The 15,789-nt window shown below is 46.9% G+C and overlaps 1 long non-coding RNA gene across 2 annotated transcripts in view; it reads right to left on the minus strand.

Annotated features, from left to right (window-relative positions):
- Positions 1–1,604: 1,604 nt before the first annotated feature.
- LOC125135644 (uncharacterized) overlaps positions 1,605–15,789 on the minus strand; it is a 35,063-nt gene continuing 20,878 nt past the window's right edge. The window contains exons 1-4 of one of the 2 annotated variants that reach the window (XR_007137023.1): positions 12,476–12,574; positions 4,804–5,082; positions 4,483–4,658; positions 1,605–3,492 (exon numbers count right to left, since the gene is read on the minus strand). This is a non-coding gene — a long non-coding RNA (uncharacterized LOC125135644). Of the gene's footprint in view, positions 3,493–4,482; positions 4,659–4,803; positions 5,083–12,475; positions 12,575–15,789 lie in introns of those variants that run through there. The other variant, XR_007137022.1, reaches the window with a different exon arrangement.

Below are 15,789 nucleotides of genomic sequence, written 5' to 3' on the forward strand. Positions count from 1 at the left end.
AAGAATGAAACGTCAGGAGTTTCCATTGTGGCTCAGCAGGTTAAGAACCCAATGAGTATCCATAAGGATACAGGTTTGATCCTTGGCTCTGCTCAGTGGTTTAAGGATCCAGTGTTGCTGTGAACTGCAGTGTAGGTCACAGACATGGCTCAGATCTGGCTTTGCTGTGGCTGTGGTGTAGGCTGGCAGCTGTAGCTCTGATTCAACCCTAGCCTGAGAACCTCCACATGCTGCACATGTAGCCCTAAAAAATAAAATAAAATGACATACCCATATATGTTACAGCATGAATGAACCTTGAAAACATTGTGTAAAGGAAGAAACAAGACACATATTGTATGATTCTATTCATTTGAAATAACCAGAGTAGTCTACAACCATTCCACCCTGAACAAGCCCAGTCTCATCTGAAATAACCAGAGTAGGCAAATCCATAGACACAGAGAGCAGATCAGAGGTTGCCAGGGGCTGGGTGTGGGACGGAGGGATGGAGAGGGCCAGCTTAATGGGTACAGGGTGGTACATTTCCTTTTGTGGTAACGAAAAAGTTCAGGGACCAGATCATGGTGATGGTAACAAACATTATGAAGATACTTAATGCCACTGAATTATACACTGAAAAAGAGTACATTTTTGTTACGTGTATTTTACCACAATTTTTAAAAATCCATAGGAATGGTGCTATGACTGAAATATCTACCCCGTACTGATAATAGTCTGTATCTGTTGGGTGCTTCCTGCACGCTGGGCATTTTACATAGGTTAACTCAGCCATGAAAAAGGATGAAATAATGTTATTTGCAGCAACGTGGATGCAGCTAGAGATTAGTATAGTAAGTTGGAAAGAGAAAGACAACATGTGATAACACTTGTACATGGAATCTAAAATATGGCATGAATAGACCTATCTGCAAAAGAGAAACAGACTCACGGACTTAGAGAAGAGACTTGTGGCCAAGGAGCAGGGACAGGGATGGACTGGGAGCTGGGGGTTAATAGATGTAAACTATTACATTTAGAATGGATAGACAAGGAGGTCCTACCGTACGACACAGGGAACTCTATCCAATTTCCTAGAATAAACCACGATGGAAAAGTGTGTGTGTGTGTGTGTGTGTGTGTATAGAATGCGCATATATACTTATGCAAAGAATGTGTACATACATAAAGACTGTGTATATGTGTATCATTAAGTCACTTTACTGTACAGTAGAAATTAGCACAGCATTGTAAATCAACTTTATTTTATTTTTTATGACTACACCCATGGCAGAGAGGAGTTCCCACGCCAGGGAGTGAATCTGAATGGCAGCTGAAACCTATGCCACAGCTGAGGAAACACTGGATACTTTAACCCACTGTAATTTTTTTTTGCCTTTTTTCAGGGCTGCACCCAAAGCATATGGAGGTTCCCAGGGAACGGGTTGAATCAGGGCTGCAGCTGCTGGCCTACACCACAGCCACAGCCACAGCAGTGCAGGAGCCAAGCTGTATCTGTGACCTGCACCACAGCTCACCACAATGCCAGATCCTTGACCCACTGAGTGAGGCCAGGGATTGAACCCGCGTCCTCATGGATATTAGCCGTTTCTGCTGTGCCACAATGGGAACTCCTCTGTAACTTAAAAAAATATAAAGAAATAAATTTTAGTTTATACATAAAACTATCTCATTCTGTTCTCAGAGCGATCCTAGGAGGTGGTGTCATTATTCCCATTTTGCAGGGGAGAAAGCCGATTCAGAGAGCTGAAGTGGCCATCTGAGACCCCAAGCAGTGGCCCTGCCACCACACCTTGAGGTGGGGGAGAGGGAGGGGCTGCCCAGGTCTCCCTCCTTTTTGGAGAAGTAGGCCAGTGCCCAAGACACAGCACTCGACTTGCAACTTGCGATGGCGGAGGCAGCTCCTCCCAGCCTCAGGCTGAGAAGAACGAGGCACCATTGTAGGTGCTTCAGGCTTTGATCTCTCATGTGCTTAACAATAGGACCGGGGAAAGGAACCTAGGAGACCTGGTCCCAAAGCCCACTGGAAGGACGCCCAAGGATGGCCATCCTTGAAAGCAGAGTTGGGGTCACCTGGGTCCTGAACTAAGGACATTCTCCCCTGGGAAGAATGTGGGCTTGACCCCAAGGGAAGCCGCTTCTTCAATGTTTCCCAGCCCTGGCAGCCAGTCCCCCCACCCCAGCACTATCCACTAGCTTCCAGTGAAAAGGGGAGCAAACCATCCTGCTGAGAAAGAGCAAGGGAGACGCGCATGGCCAGCGTCACTGCCGACGGGGCAGCTGTCCCCAAGAAAGCACTTCGGGATGGCGGCTGCTCTGTCCCTCTGTAGCTGATTGGAGGCAAAAGCTCCAGGAGAAGGACTAGCACTGGATGCAGGTGCCATGAACAGAAAAGACATGCCCTTGGCGTTGGCTGCCCCAGGCCTGGGCCGCCGTACGTGGGTCTCCAGTGAAATCCTGCCCAGCGTCCCCCTCCCTGAGGGTCATCATCAGAGCCCACTCTCTGGAGAGCAATGCGAAGGATCCCCAGCTGGGGCTGTAACTGGCAGCAAAGCCACAGCTCCGTCATAGGACTTCGCTGCACTCCTGTCTTTGCAGAAATTTTGGTGAGATTGTAACTTTGGCCTCTTCAGAGTTACTAAAAGAGATGTGGCAAATATTTTTTGGCTTTCATGCCAACTCCTATTAATTTTTAGTGGCTTCACGAGTACAGTGTTGAGAAGGATGCTGAGTCCATATCTAAGGCTCAGGAGAAAATATAAGCGCTGTTGATTAGTGATGTCTGCAGTGGGCAAAGATCAGAAGTACAGTGGAGGCTGGTGAATGGTGGCTCAGCTGTGGGCTGGGACAAACATCCTTATTGCAGGTACTCTTGTGAAGTGTTTCGAGGGCCTTCCTGCCATGGAAAAATGTTGGGGGGTGATGATCACTCCCTTCCATCCAAGGAAAAAACCTCCCAGAAAGACTCCTTTCTTCTCCATTATCTGTGCTTCTGAGAAGGGCAGCAGGTCAAGGCCTATTTCCTCCTCTTTCCCCAAGGAGCAAAGTGATCATGGCCAGCCAGGGCTTCTCTCTCCAAGGCCGTCCTGGAGCCCTTGTTTGCCCAGGGCAGCTGCAGCCACACAGTTTGTTTCTTGTCATGGAAAGCTGAAACTTCTCCGAGCCCCAGCTAAATACTGGCTACAACAGAACATCACTTTTTTTTTTTTCTTCCCTTTTCATGAGCCCCTGGTGAATTGAAACCCAGAAGCCAGCGGCCCACCTGCCAATTATTACAGTTAATTCTGTGCAGGCTTGACTCCGGCACGGAGACAGAGAGTTCTGTTTGCTGCTGGGGTGCACAGGGCAGATGGGAGGGGCTGTGGCCACGAGGCTGTGAATGCCCCCCTGTGTGCCTGGGCTGGTCCTGGCAGCCGCAGCGCCCTCCCTTGCGCGGCGAGTCTGGCATCCAAGTGTGACTTCAGTGGGGCCTCCTTCTCCTTGAGTCTGCCTCTGAGATCAGAGATGTTGACGGTCAAGAGCCTGTCCTCCTCCCACGACGAGCCACAGCCACCCACTTCCCCTTAAGGACTCAGTGAAGAGAGCTTGTGTTTATTTTGTCCAAAGGAAAAGATAAAATGACATTTTCGACAACTGTGAGGGTTTTTCCGTCACCTTTCCTCCACTGACCCATTGCCGTGTAAGAGCCTGTTCATTCGCACAGAGGACAGCTACCCTTTCTTCCCCAGAAGCACTGGTGGCCACGGGCAAGTTCCAGTTTGATCTTGCCTCCAGGTGACCTGGATTCCAGTTGCTTAAGGCTCTCCCCCCAAAGGTGCTTCAGCCTCCTTCGGTTGATTAATCAGCACATCCATTCATCAGCTCATGTGTACGTTTGTTCTTAGTAAGCCAGGCAATGGGGCTTGGCATGGGGATGATGGTGGAGAGAAAGATGGGTTTCCTGCCCACATACCACATGGCCAGGACTGGATGGGGATGTCCCGGAGATAGGGCCCTGCTCCGCCTCTCAAAGGGGAGTGTGCACACCTTGAGATGCTATGGCAGCCCCTCCCCTAACCCCTCTATGGTGCAAACATATGAGGAAACATGAGCTAGACCTTAGGGAGGTGCAGTTTTTAAGCAGAGGGCTGAGCCGTGAGTAGCACAAGGCAGAGAGTGGATCCAGTTGGTGGGACAGCAGGTCTTAGGAGAGGAAATGATGTGCCAAGTCCCCCAAGGCTCCTGGCTCCTTCCAACAACTGTGGTCCACAGAGACTGGAACCCAGAGGAGAGCGATGGAGAGTCTGGCACCCAGGTGAGCTGCAGGGGGCAACGGGGTGGCCATGCCCGGCCCTGTGAGCCATGAGAACAGGGCCTCCACCTTCAGGATGTGGGGAGCTGATGGGGTGCATTGAAGCAGAATTCCCAGCACTGTTTCTCCTGCTCACATCCTACGGCCCGTCAGTGCTGCCTTCCCCAGACTCAGCAAGACAAACCACTTACCAACATGAGTGCCCATGGTGGACTCTGTGCCAGGGTCAAGGCTGGTATCAAGATGCTGAGACCAAGACCCTGACCCCAAGGAGCTCTCCTAGGAGTGGGGTGGATGGACCTGGAGATGGGTCATCTCTTTCTGCAGCGGGGAGCAAACTTCTTCCTGTGGGAGAGGTGGAGTACATCTGGAGAGGAAATGAGACTCGAATGGGTCTTGTGAAGGAAGCCATTCTGGTCATGACGCTGGGGGGGTCCAGAGGTAGGAAGGACATGGTGAGTTTGAGACCAGGGTTTGGAGGGAATGTTCTATTGGGCTGTATGTCTCCTTACCCCAAAACATTTGAGCCTCCTTACTGACCCAAGCAAGTGGGTGGCTGATTGGAAACATATGTTGGAACAAGTCTTCTGTTGGTGCAGGATGGGGGCTTCAGTCCAAGCACTGTGCTGAGAAGGGAGCTGGCTGAGAGGGAGGGTGCTGGGCTGATCCCTCTTCAAGGAAGAGCTCCATCCCCTGGGATAGACAGCCAGCCACGGATGCCAGGTTCTGGCTTATCCCCTGCCTCTTGGATGTGCCGTCCTTGGGAGACTTCTAGACCCGAAAGCTAGTCTCTAAAAAAAAAAAAAAAAAAAAAGGCTCATACCTGCCCCAGGGTCCCAGGGGATTCTGTGCCCTGCACTCACCTCTGGCCTCAGCTGCAGCCAAGGTCTCCCGATTGTGGCCCAACTCCCAGTAGCCACCTTAATCACACGGTATAAGCATCTATTTTAGTTACATAAACAGAGTTGTCTACATTTGGACTCTGGGGCTAGCTGCAGGAATTTGTAAACAGCGTGGTGTACGCGTTTCACAGAAAGTTGCCAGGACGAGCTCCTTTCCCACTGCCTGTTGTCCAGTTTTCCCTTTTATAGAGAGTCTGGCTGGGAAAGAGAGACGGAACTTATTTGGGAATAGAGGACAACCTCACAGGCGAATTCCTCCCTCCTGCTCCCACTGCCTCCTCTTCGGAACCGTTGAGGGTCTGGGGTGGAACGCAGCCTGCTCCTGAAGTTCTGAGTCCTTCCTAAACACTAGCCTCTGATAAATATAAATGTAAACCTCACAGAACACAAATTTGGGGAGATTTTATTCTTGGAAGGGTAACAAGGAATTTTGGAAATTTGTGGCAGGTTCTAAAAATGTTGGACACTGTCGTCTCCACCAGGGCCAAGGCCCCGTGGGGCATTACGATGTCCCCTTTGCTACTCCTGCCTAAGAGATTGTTCAGTGTCAGGCAGAGGCTGGTAAGATTCTAGACTGAAGTTATACGCTTTGGGGCCACAGAGAAGTGGAGCCTCAAGGGGGAAGTGGGGGGGCCTTCATTTCTCTTCTTTCATGGAATGATCACTAATGAAGCGTCCGTTCAGATTAGATGCTCTATTCAGCACTGCGGGCCTTAGAAGATATATAACAAATTGTTGGCAGCAAGAGTTCTCCTGTGGCGCAGTGGGTTAAGAACACCGTATCGTTACAGCAGTGGCTTGGGTTCTGGAAGTTCCCTGGCCTGGGAACTTCCACCTGCTGCTGGCGTGGCAAAAACCAAAACCAAAACCAAACCAAACCAAACTTTGGTGAAAGGTGAGAACATTAAGAGTCACGTAGGTAGGTTTGGAATGGCCAAAGGAGTCGAGTTTTACTTAACACATGCATGTCTGCTGCATGAATGAGTGAGTTAATCAATGAATGTGTAATAAGTGTGCCACTGCGAAGGAAGCCCGCTGCAGTGGTTGGCCCTAATCTGAATTTCATCGTAAGTTAACTTTTACTCAGACCCTAAAGCTAGCATCGCACACGGTCCGGTTTTATGTGGAACCCAGGGGGTTCCCAGGGCACAGTATGGGAAAAGAATTCCAGAGGCAAGCCAGCACGAGTTGGTCACCCTGCTTGAAACTTCAAAGAAAAGAACTAGGAAGAAGGAAAATTCCTGTCGAAGACATATCCGAATCAGGAAAATGAGAGGTCATTGGGACATGCGGCATATATGCAGCAGCTGTGTCTCTCGGGTTTTAGTACGGGAGAACAAGAAAGCAGAAAATAATTCATCCACATAGAAAGAAACCGGGCAATTCATAGGTTAGGAGGAACTGGACATTGACAAACAAAACGGGAGGACTTCAGTTCTCAAAATATTCTCCAGGCTCAACAGTCAGCAAAGCTACAGGTAGATTTGAACTTCCATCACATAGAAAACTGCAGAGAAATGCATGGCTTTTAATCGCTCAAAATGCTCTATGGGTCTGAAACAGTTATCTATCTTCCAGGAGCATCCATATAAGGAAAAGTTGAAGTTAGAATAAGCAGCAATTTAAAGCAATTGGTGTTTAGTGCAAAGGTTCTATCTTCTACCTCAATGTACTTTTCTTTTTCCTGTAAAATGGAACCCTTTCAGAAAGAGGCGTGGGTGTTAATATTCAGCGATTTGCTTTTTAAGCAAGCAAGGATGTCTGCTCTTTTCATAAAGAGCTTAATGTGCTAGAAATGCTGTAGTTGAGTGGGAAGCACCAGGATTTGAGATTCGGTGGAGGGCTTCTGAGAGGTCTGGCAGGTCCACGCAACGAAAAAGCTCAGCTTTGGCGCCACCTGGTGCCAGCTACTTAAATTTCAGCTATAACACCCAAGAAGAGAGAGGCCCGTTGCTCAGAAAGGGACAAGAAAAGGCACTTAGACCACCAGAAACAATATTTTATGCTTTTTGTACTGTGAGCAGTTGTGCAAAAGAATAACCCAGAACTGGTTCTTTTATTTTAAAATCGTTGGGTCCAAGGAGTTCCCATGATGGCTCAGCAGAAACGAATCTGATCGTTTGCATCCATGAGGATGGTAGTTTGATCTCTGGCCTCGCTCAGTGGGTTAAGGATCTGGTGTGGCTGTGGCTGTGGTGCAGGCTGGCAGTGGCTACAGCTCTGATTTGACCCCTAGCCTGGGAATCTCCATATGCCACGGGTGTGGCCCTAAAAAGAAAAAAAAAATTGAAATTTTTGAATCCAAGATTATGACTTCTGGTAGCCGTTTTTTTTCCTCATAGGTCAGTGGTGAGATGAGCTTGCAGGTTAGGGTAGAGACAGAGGCGTGGTGCATGGAGGCCCTGCACATTGCCTAGAACACAGGCGGTGCTCAATAAATGGACATAGCTGAGCTAGTGGCAACGGCTGTAGACATTGTTGATGGACGGGGGGCAGATTAACCTTTGAAAGCTGGTCTAGTCATGGTCTGCAACTTCAGACAATAATTGAACTTTGATGCTCTTAGTAATTTCCTGAGAGAAGTTATTGCAACGGTCCATTAAAATTCATGTGACCAACAACCCAATTGAAAAATGGACAGAAGACCTGAATAGACATTTCTCCAAAGAAGATACACAGATGGGCAACGGGCACATGGAAAAATGCTCAACATCAATGATTATTAGAGAAATGCAAATCAAAACTACAATGAGGGACCACCTCACACCAGTCCGAATGCCCATCATTAGTAAGTCCACAAATAACAAATGCTAGAGAGGGTGTGGAGAAAAGGGTACCCTCTTGCACCATTGGTGCGAATGTAAGTTGGTACAACCGCTATGGAAAACAGTATGGAGGTACCTCAGAAAACTAAATATAGAACTACCATATGACCCAGCAATCCCACTCCTGGGCATATATTCAGACAAAACTTTAATTGAAAAAGATACAATGCAATTATGTTCATTGCAGCACTATTCACAAGAGCCAAGACAGGGAAACAACCTAAATGTCCATTAACAGGTGAACAGAATAAGAAGATGTAGTATATTTACACAATGAAATACTACTCAGCCATAAAAAAGGACAAAATAATGCCATTTGCAGCAATGTGGGTGAAACTATAGACCCTCATACTAAGAGAAGTAAGTCAGAAAGAGTAAGACAAATACCATGTGATATCACTTATATCTGGAATCTGATATGTGGCACAAATGAACCTTTCTACAGAAAAGAAACAAACTCATGGGCATGGAGAACAGACTTGTGGTTGCCAAGGGGGAGGGAGCGGGGGTGGGATGGACAGGGAGTTTGGGGTTGGTTGATGGAAACCACTGCATTTAGAGGAGATAAGCAATGAGATCCTGCTGTATAGCACAGGGAACTGTATGTAGTCACTTGTGATGGAACATGATTGAGGATAATGTGAGAAAAAGAATATATATATATATATATATATATATATATATATATATATATATATATATATTCACTGTGCCCTACAACAAAATTTGACATAACATTGTAAATCAAGTATAATAAAAAATAAAAATTAAGGGAGTTCCCATCATGGCTCTGTGGTTAACAAATCTGACTAGGAACCATGAGGTTGTAGGTTCGATCCCTGGCCTTGATCAGTGGGTTAAGGATCTGGCATTGCCATGTGCTGTGGTGTAGACCACAGATGCGGCTCGGATCCCGAGTTGCTGTGGCTCTGGCGTGGGCCACTGGCTACAGCTCCAATTGGACCCCTAGCCTGGGAACCTCCATATGCCACGAGTGTGGCCCTAGAAAAGACAAATAATAATAATAATAAAAATTTAAAAAAATGTGAGAATCTGCAAGTGCATCTGGAGACGGGTTTCTTCAATGGCAGCAAAACACAAGGTTGAATTTCCTGGGCAAGACTTTCCCCCGAGGCTTAATCAAAGCTCTTAGGTCATGCCCAACCTTTGACAAGTTTCCAGAGACATCAGGAAGAGGAGACAGTTCTGCCCAAGACTTTCAGTGGGCAAGCAGGGAAGATGGTAATTATGAAAGGAGACTTGGGGGAAGGGGAAATGAGGGGATCCTTTCTTAGCATCTTGGTTCCTCCTTGTGTAGAATCAATGGGCTGGACTAGAAAAACTTTAATATTCTAAAGTCTTAGGAGTTCGTAACCATGGATGTAAAACACAAAGCTTTGCTGATGAGGATATGGAGCAATCTGGAATTTTCACTTGTTGCTGGCCAGAATGTAAGCTGGTACAGCATTTCTGGAAACAAATTTAGCAGTTTCTTTTTCTTTCTTTCCTTTTTCTTTTTAGGGCTTCACCTGTGGCATATGGAGTTTCCCGGGCTAGGGGTTGAATCAGAGCTACAGCTGCTGGCCTACACCACAGCCACAGCAACGCTGGATCCAAGCCTCGCCTGTGACCTACCCCACAGCGAATGGCAATGCCGGATCCTTAACCCACTGAGCAAGGTCAGGGTTGGAATGTGTGTCCTCATGGATGCTAGTCAGATTCATCAACCTCTGAGCCACGACGGGAACTCCTAATTTAGCAGTTTCTTATCAAACTAAATAAGCATCTGCGGCATAACCCAGGAATTGCACTCTTGGGCATTTATCCCAGAGAAATGAAAACTTACGTCCACACTCACACCTGTATATGGATGCTCAGAGGAGCTCTATTCACAATAGCAAAAACCTAAAAAAAAATTCAGATGTCCTCTAGCAAGTGAAAGGTTAAGCATCCCTATAACGGAACACGCCTCAGAAATGAAAAGAAATTAGCTATTGACACACATGACAATTTGGATGGATCTCACAGGTATTATGCTGAGTGGAGCGGGGGAAAAACCAGTCTCAGAAAGTTATAGGCTATAATTCTATTTATAGAACATCCCAAAATGACAGGTTTATAGAGAGTGACCAGGGGATAGAGAGTGGGAGAGAGGGGTGCAGGTGGGGGAATTTCTTGGTGGTGAGGGGGCAGCTCTGTACCTTGATTGTGGTGGTATTTCCTTAAATCTATACATTAGAGGAAACTGTACCAAAATACACACACACACGAATGTAGGTGAAATGGTGGAATCTAAATAAAGTCTGTGGTACACACACACACACGCACACATACACTTACCTATGAATGTAGGGAAAGTGGTGAAATCTAAATAAAGTCTGTGGTCTAGTAACTGCATTGTACTGATGTTGATTCTTTGATACTTTATTACAGTTACCAGAAGATGTTACCACTGGGGGAAGCTGTTTGAAGGGTACAGGAGATTCAGCATTTTTGTAACTTCCTCTGAGTCTACAATGGTTTCAAAACAAAAATAATTTAAAAAAAAAAAACAAAAAACAATGAATAGGAGCAAAGCGACGGGATCCAAGCTGCCTCTGCAACTACATCACGGCTCATGGCAACACCTGATCCTTAACCCACTGATGGAGGCCAGGGATCAAACTCATGTCCTCATGGATACTAGTCATGTTCGTTAACACTGTGCCACCTCAGGAACTCGGAATAAAGCTATTTCTTGCCTATCGAAATAATAATAATAACAACAAAAACAACAGCAATAAGCAATGAATAGAATGGTTGTATCCATTCCTCTCTAACATAAAAATTTAAAAGGGAATAAGCCCGAACCTTGTTGAGGGCTACTGACAGTTAGTTCCTGCAGGGAGGCGGGCCCACCTGCCCAGAGCAGCGCAAGGCCATTTCTACGGAATTCGCCGAACTGACCACGTGGGGACTGGGCTGCTTTGTGAGCCTGGCTGACATTGACAGCGATGTGGGGACACCGTGTGGTCACTTTGAACACTGCAGCTTCTGGTTTAGATTTTCTTTTTCTAGCCTGAGCTCCGGAGAACCTATTCTGAGCACCCTGCCTCATCAGGCTCGAAAGACCCTCAACTAGAAACTGGTCATCAGGAATTCTCCAGAGGTGGGCAACAGGTTCCTCTGGGACGTCCCTTTTCTGGATAGTCCTAAAGTTGTGCTATCTCCTTGAGGCCGTTAATCTGAAGCAAATTTTTTTTTTTTTCCAAGGCCACACAGTAGTATAGGGAAGTTCCCAGAATAGTCGAATCAGAGCCACCGGGGCCAGCCTAACTGCAGCCACAGCAACACCAGGACGCTGGGGTTTAAATAGAGACCAAAAGGCCGGTCTGATTCTTGGCAAAATGGAACGCCCAGTTTGCTGGTGAGACCGACCCCCTTCCCTGTTCTCCTGGCTGGACTGATCAGCTTTTCCCTCCAAAGGTCCAGGGGCCCTCTCACTGCTTCTAGGGGAGATGTGGCCCCGGGGCTGTCCCTTCCCGCCTTTCCATCCAGTTTCTGTCCCCACACACCTGTGGCCCCTGTGCTGAGGATTCTTCTCTGTTTTGATTCTCTTCCTCTTTGAAAAGCATCTTTGTAAAATAACGCTGGTATGATGGTAAGGCATCATTCACTCCAGGTTAATGCATCGGGGAAGAAATGCTCCCGCAGACAATGGGCCAGCTTGGTCTGACCCTCATTTTTCTGCTCACAGAAGTTAAAGACACTGCCCTGCCGTGAAGCCCATGACACAGTGCACTTGGGCCTCGCTGAACTTGAGCAAGGTCAGGGAAAATAGAGGACCATGAAGCTGAGGCATCCTCTGGCTTTACCTTGCAAAGCAGGCCTGCCACGATTTGGTGACCAGATTTTCATGCCTAGAAGCAAAGCTGGGAGAGCACCATGGATGAAGATTCCACCTGAAGAGGACAAACTTTACAAAATAATTTTATTAAAGTACAGTTGGGAGTTCCCTTCGTGGCTCAGTGGTTAACGAATCCGAGTAGGATCCACGAGGATGTGGGTTCGATCCCTGGCTTCGCTCAGTGGGTTAAGGATCTGGCCTTGCTGTGAGCTGTGGTGTAGGTTGTAGATGTGGCTCGGATCCCACGTTGCTGTGGCCGTGGCATAGGCTGGCGGCTGCCCCTTCGATTCAACCCCTAGCCTGAGAACATTCATATACCACGGGTGCTATCGTTCCCTGTGCCAGAAAGTAGGACTTTGTTGTTGATCCTTTCTAAATGTAATTAGAAAGTTTGCATCTACAAACCCCAAATGGTCTGTTGCACCTCCTCCGCCCTCCCCCTTGGCAACCACAAGTCTGTTCTCCATGTCTGTGGGTCCGTTTCAGTTCTGTAGATAAGTTAATTTGTGCCATATTTTTGATCCCACACATGTGATATCATGTGATATTTGTCTTTCTCTTTTTGACTTACCTCACTTAGTATGAGAATCTCTAGTTGCTTCCACGTTGTTGCCTCGGCAGTATTTCATTGCTTTTATGGCTGAGTACTATTCCATTGTGTATTTATACCACATCTTCTTAATCCATTCGTCTGTCCATGGACATTTAGGTTGTTTCCATATCTTGGCTCTTGTGAATAGTGCTGCAATGGACATAGGGGTGCATGGATCTTTATAAACAGTAGCAAAACTTGCTTTGCTCTATCATTAAAGCCACATCTCCCAAGCATCCTACAAGGTTGCTTCTTTTGTTCCAAAACCAAAGAAGCCCACATGTTTGAGGAGTCTGTGGCAAAGCCCTATTTGTTGGAAATTGTCAAGTGTGTTTGCAGCTCAGAGAAGAAGAAAATTCTAGTAGTTCCTCAGTCAAACAGTGTCATCCACTCAAGAACCATTGCCGTCTCTTGTAATAATCTGAAGCCGGGCAGAGACATTCAAAGCTCAGAGTGTAGCTGCCCAGAACTCCCAGTGTTTCTCAGCATGGCCGGCTCCAGCTTTTCACAAAACCATTATACCCATGCTAAGACCATCCACAAAAACCTGTTTTACGAGCTTCAGAAACATCAGGTACTATTAATGTTTCTGAAGTGGTACTGAGGTCCTTCTCCAAGCAGCTTTTTAAAAAATGTTTTCTTCTTAAATTTTGCTGAGGTATAGTTGATCGTTGTGATAATTTCCGCTATACAGTAAAGTGACTCAGTTATACATATACACATATCCATTCTCTTTCAGATTCTTTTTCCACACAGATTATCGCAGAATATTGGGCAGAGTTCTCCGTGCCATACAGTAGGTCCAAGCATCTTTTTTCTTTTTTTTTTTTTTTTTAAGGCTACACCTGAAGCATATGGAAGTTCCCAGGTTAGGGGTCAAATCAGAGCTATAGCGCCAGCCCACACCACAGCCACAGCAGTGCGGGATCCGAGCCATGACTGCGACCTACACTGCAGCTCAGGGCAATGCTGGATCCTTAACCCACTGAGCGAGGCCAGTGGATACTAGTCAGGTGTGTTACTGCTGAGCCACAACGGGAACTCCACATTCCATTTTAAATCCAAAAGCAAGTTCATGAGCATTTAAAACCATGCCCTTGGGAGGCAGAGGTGCCCTGTAACAATGTGGGCTGCAACCTGGTTTGGAAAGAGAACATTTGCTTTCTTGAACCTTGCGTCTGGGTGGATAGCATTTTACTCTCATTGGGGACGATGCAGAGGGAATCTCCTGAGAGACTTTAGAAGATGCCAAGAGGGCTGATGCCCATCAGGACAAAGAAGACACAGCTCTGTCCCTCTTCCACTTCCTTCTCCAGGCTGTGACAGACCCTTGGCTTGCATTTGCACTCTGCGTCTGCATCCATTTCATCAGGTACCCATTGGATTTCAGCTGCATGAATTGTGTATCAGGGAAGAGCTATGTAAAAACAAACCATTATAGAGCTACTCTACTGCAGGTGCTGGAATGTTCTTTTCCTTGGTGAGGCTGGTCAAGCTCTACTTCTCACCGCCATGTAATAGCAAAAGCTCACATGTGTAGGACACTTCCTCTCTTACTATGTATCAGGCTCTATACTACATGCTCTGTGTCCTTTCTTTCATCCAATTTTTAGGCCACCCCAATGAGGTAGGGATTCTTCTTCGCTTCATCTTACAGTTGCAGAATCCACAGATCAGGAGTAATGTGTAATTCGCTCATGGGTTTGCCAGCCTCCAAAGCTCAGGATTTACCAGCTTCTGGTCCTGCCCCCATTACCAAACCTTGGACTTGCACACTCTTTTGATGCTTCTTAACTTTGCACTATGAGAATTCAAGATGTGAGGTTAAACAGCCAGGGCGGCTGTAGCAGTGAGATTGGCGTCTGTTCCTTGTTTCACCAGCAGGTGGCACAGTCACTCCAGTGAAATTTCCTGGGGACCCATTTGAATGTCCAGCTTGTTTCTATGGAAGCACTTTTGGTCCAGTTGGACCATCAAACCATCACTGTCTGATTGGGTTTGCCTTATCTTGTTCAGCGAAGACAATTTTCAAGGACACACAGTGTCATGAGAAGCTGGTGCCGAGTTTTAGACATCCTTGTATTTCTTCAGATCACATCTAATTCATTAACAACTATAATTTGTAGGTAATTTTAAATTCCAGCCACCTTCCTCTTGCCCCCCAGTGAACTTCAAACCCTATTGTTTAGAGTACCATTTAATGAGAAAATCCACGATGAATCAAGGTTAACTTTTCTTTACATCATATTTACCTTACAGAGTAGTGGCCAGCCCTATGAACTTCTAGTGACTTTGGTGGACGGTAGCTCCTGTAGCCGCCACTCAGGACTGGACTTGGCTCTTCTTCTGTGTCACTCTGACTGCCTTGCTGTGCCTGGTTTACTCAGCTGTAAAGTTTATAATACCTTCTGCATTGAGTTGTGACAACATGATGCTAATAGAATAAGGGCATTTGGGAAGAACCTGGCTTGTGGTAAGTACTCCAAAAATGTTAGTTTTTATTAAGTCCCACTCTGCCCACCATGATAGATAAGGATAGATGAGGATCTTTGGGTAAGCAGAGTTTGTTCTGCTGGGGTTTCTTTGTTTTGTTTTATTTTTTTATTTTTTTAATTTTTTATTTTTTATTTTTGCTTTTTAGGGCCACACCCTCAGCATAAGGAAGTTCCCAGGCTAGGGGATGAATCAGAACTGCAGCTGCTGGCTTAGGGCACAACCACAGCAACGCAGGACCTACACCTCAGCTCACGGCGGCGCTAGATCCTTAACCCCCTGAGTAAGGCCAGGGATGGAACCTGTGTCCTCATGGACACTGGTAGCGTGTGTAACCCCCTGAACCACAACAGGAACTCCCTGTTCTTCTGTTTTAAGGTCTCTGCACGCTTTGCAGACTTGTTTCCACCCACTCTGTAGACCACCTAATTGTGGCCAGTTTTATCAAACAACCGTGTTGTTTTAAGTCATTTGGAAATTATCCCAGCAAGGGGTATTTCAACAAAATTGTGGCTCCGAGTTCCCATCATGGCACAGGGGGTTCAGACTCTGACTGCAGTGGCTCGGGTGGCTTCAGAGATGAGGGTTTGATCCCCAGCCCAGTGCAGTGGGTTAAAGGATCCAGTGTTGCCCCAGCTGTGGCTTAGGTCACAGCCGTGGCTTGGATATAATTCCTAGCCTGGGAACTTCATATGCCTTGGGTGCAGCCATCGACTGGCCTTCTCCTCAAGCAGCCCCAGCCACTCAGAGATGGCCATGTCCCAGGGAGGGCAGCTCACCACGCTGGGGGCCCAGGCATG

Source organism: Phacochoerus africanus, chromosome 1, assembly GCF_016906955.1.
Source record: "Phacochoerus africanus isolate WHEZ1 chromosome 1, ROS_Pafr_v1, whole genome shotgun sequence".
Lineage (NCBI taxonomy): Eukaryota > Metazoa > Chordata > Mammalia > Artiodactyla > Suidae > Phacochoerus > Phacochoerus africanus.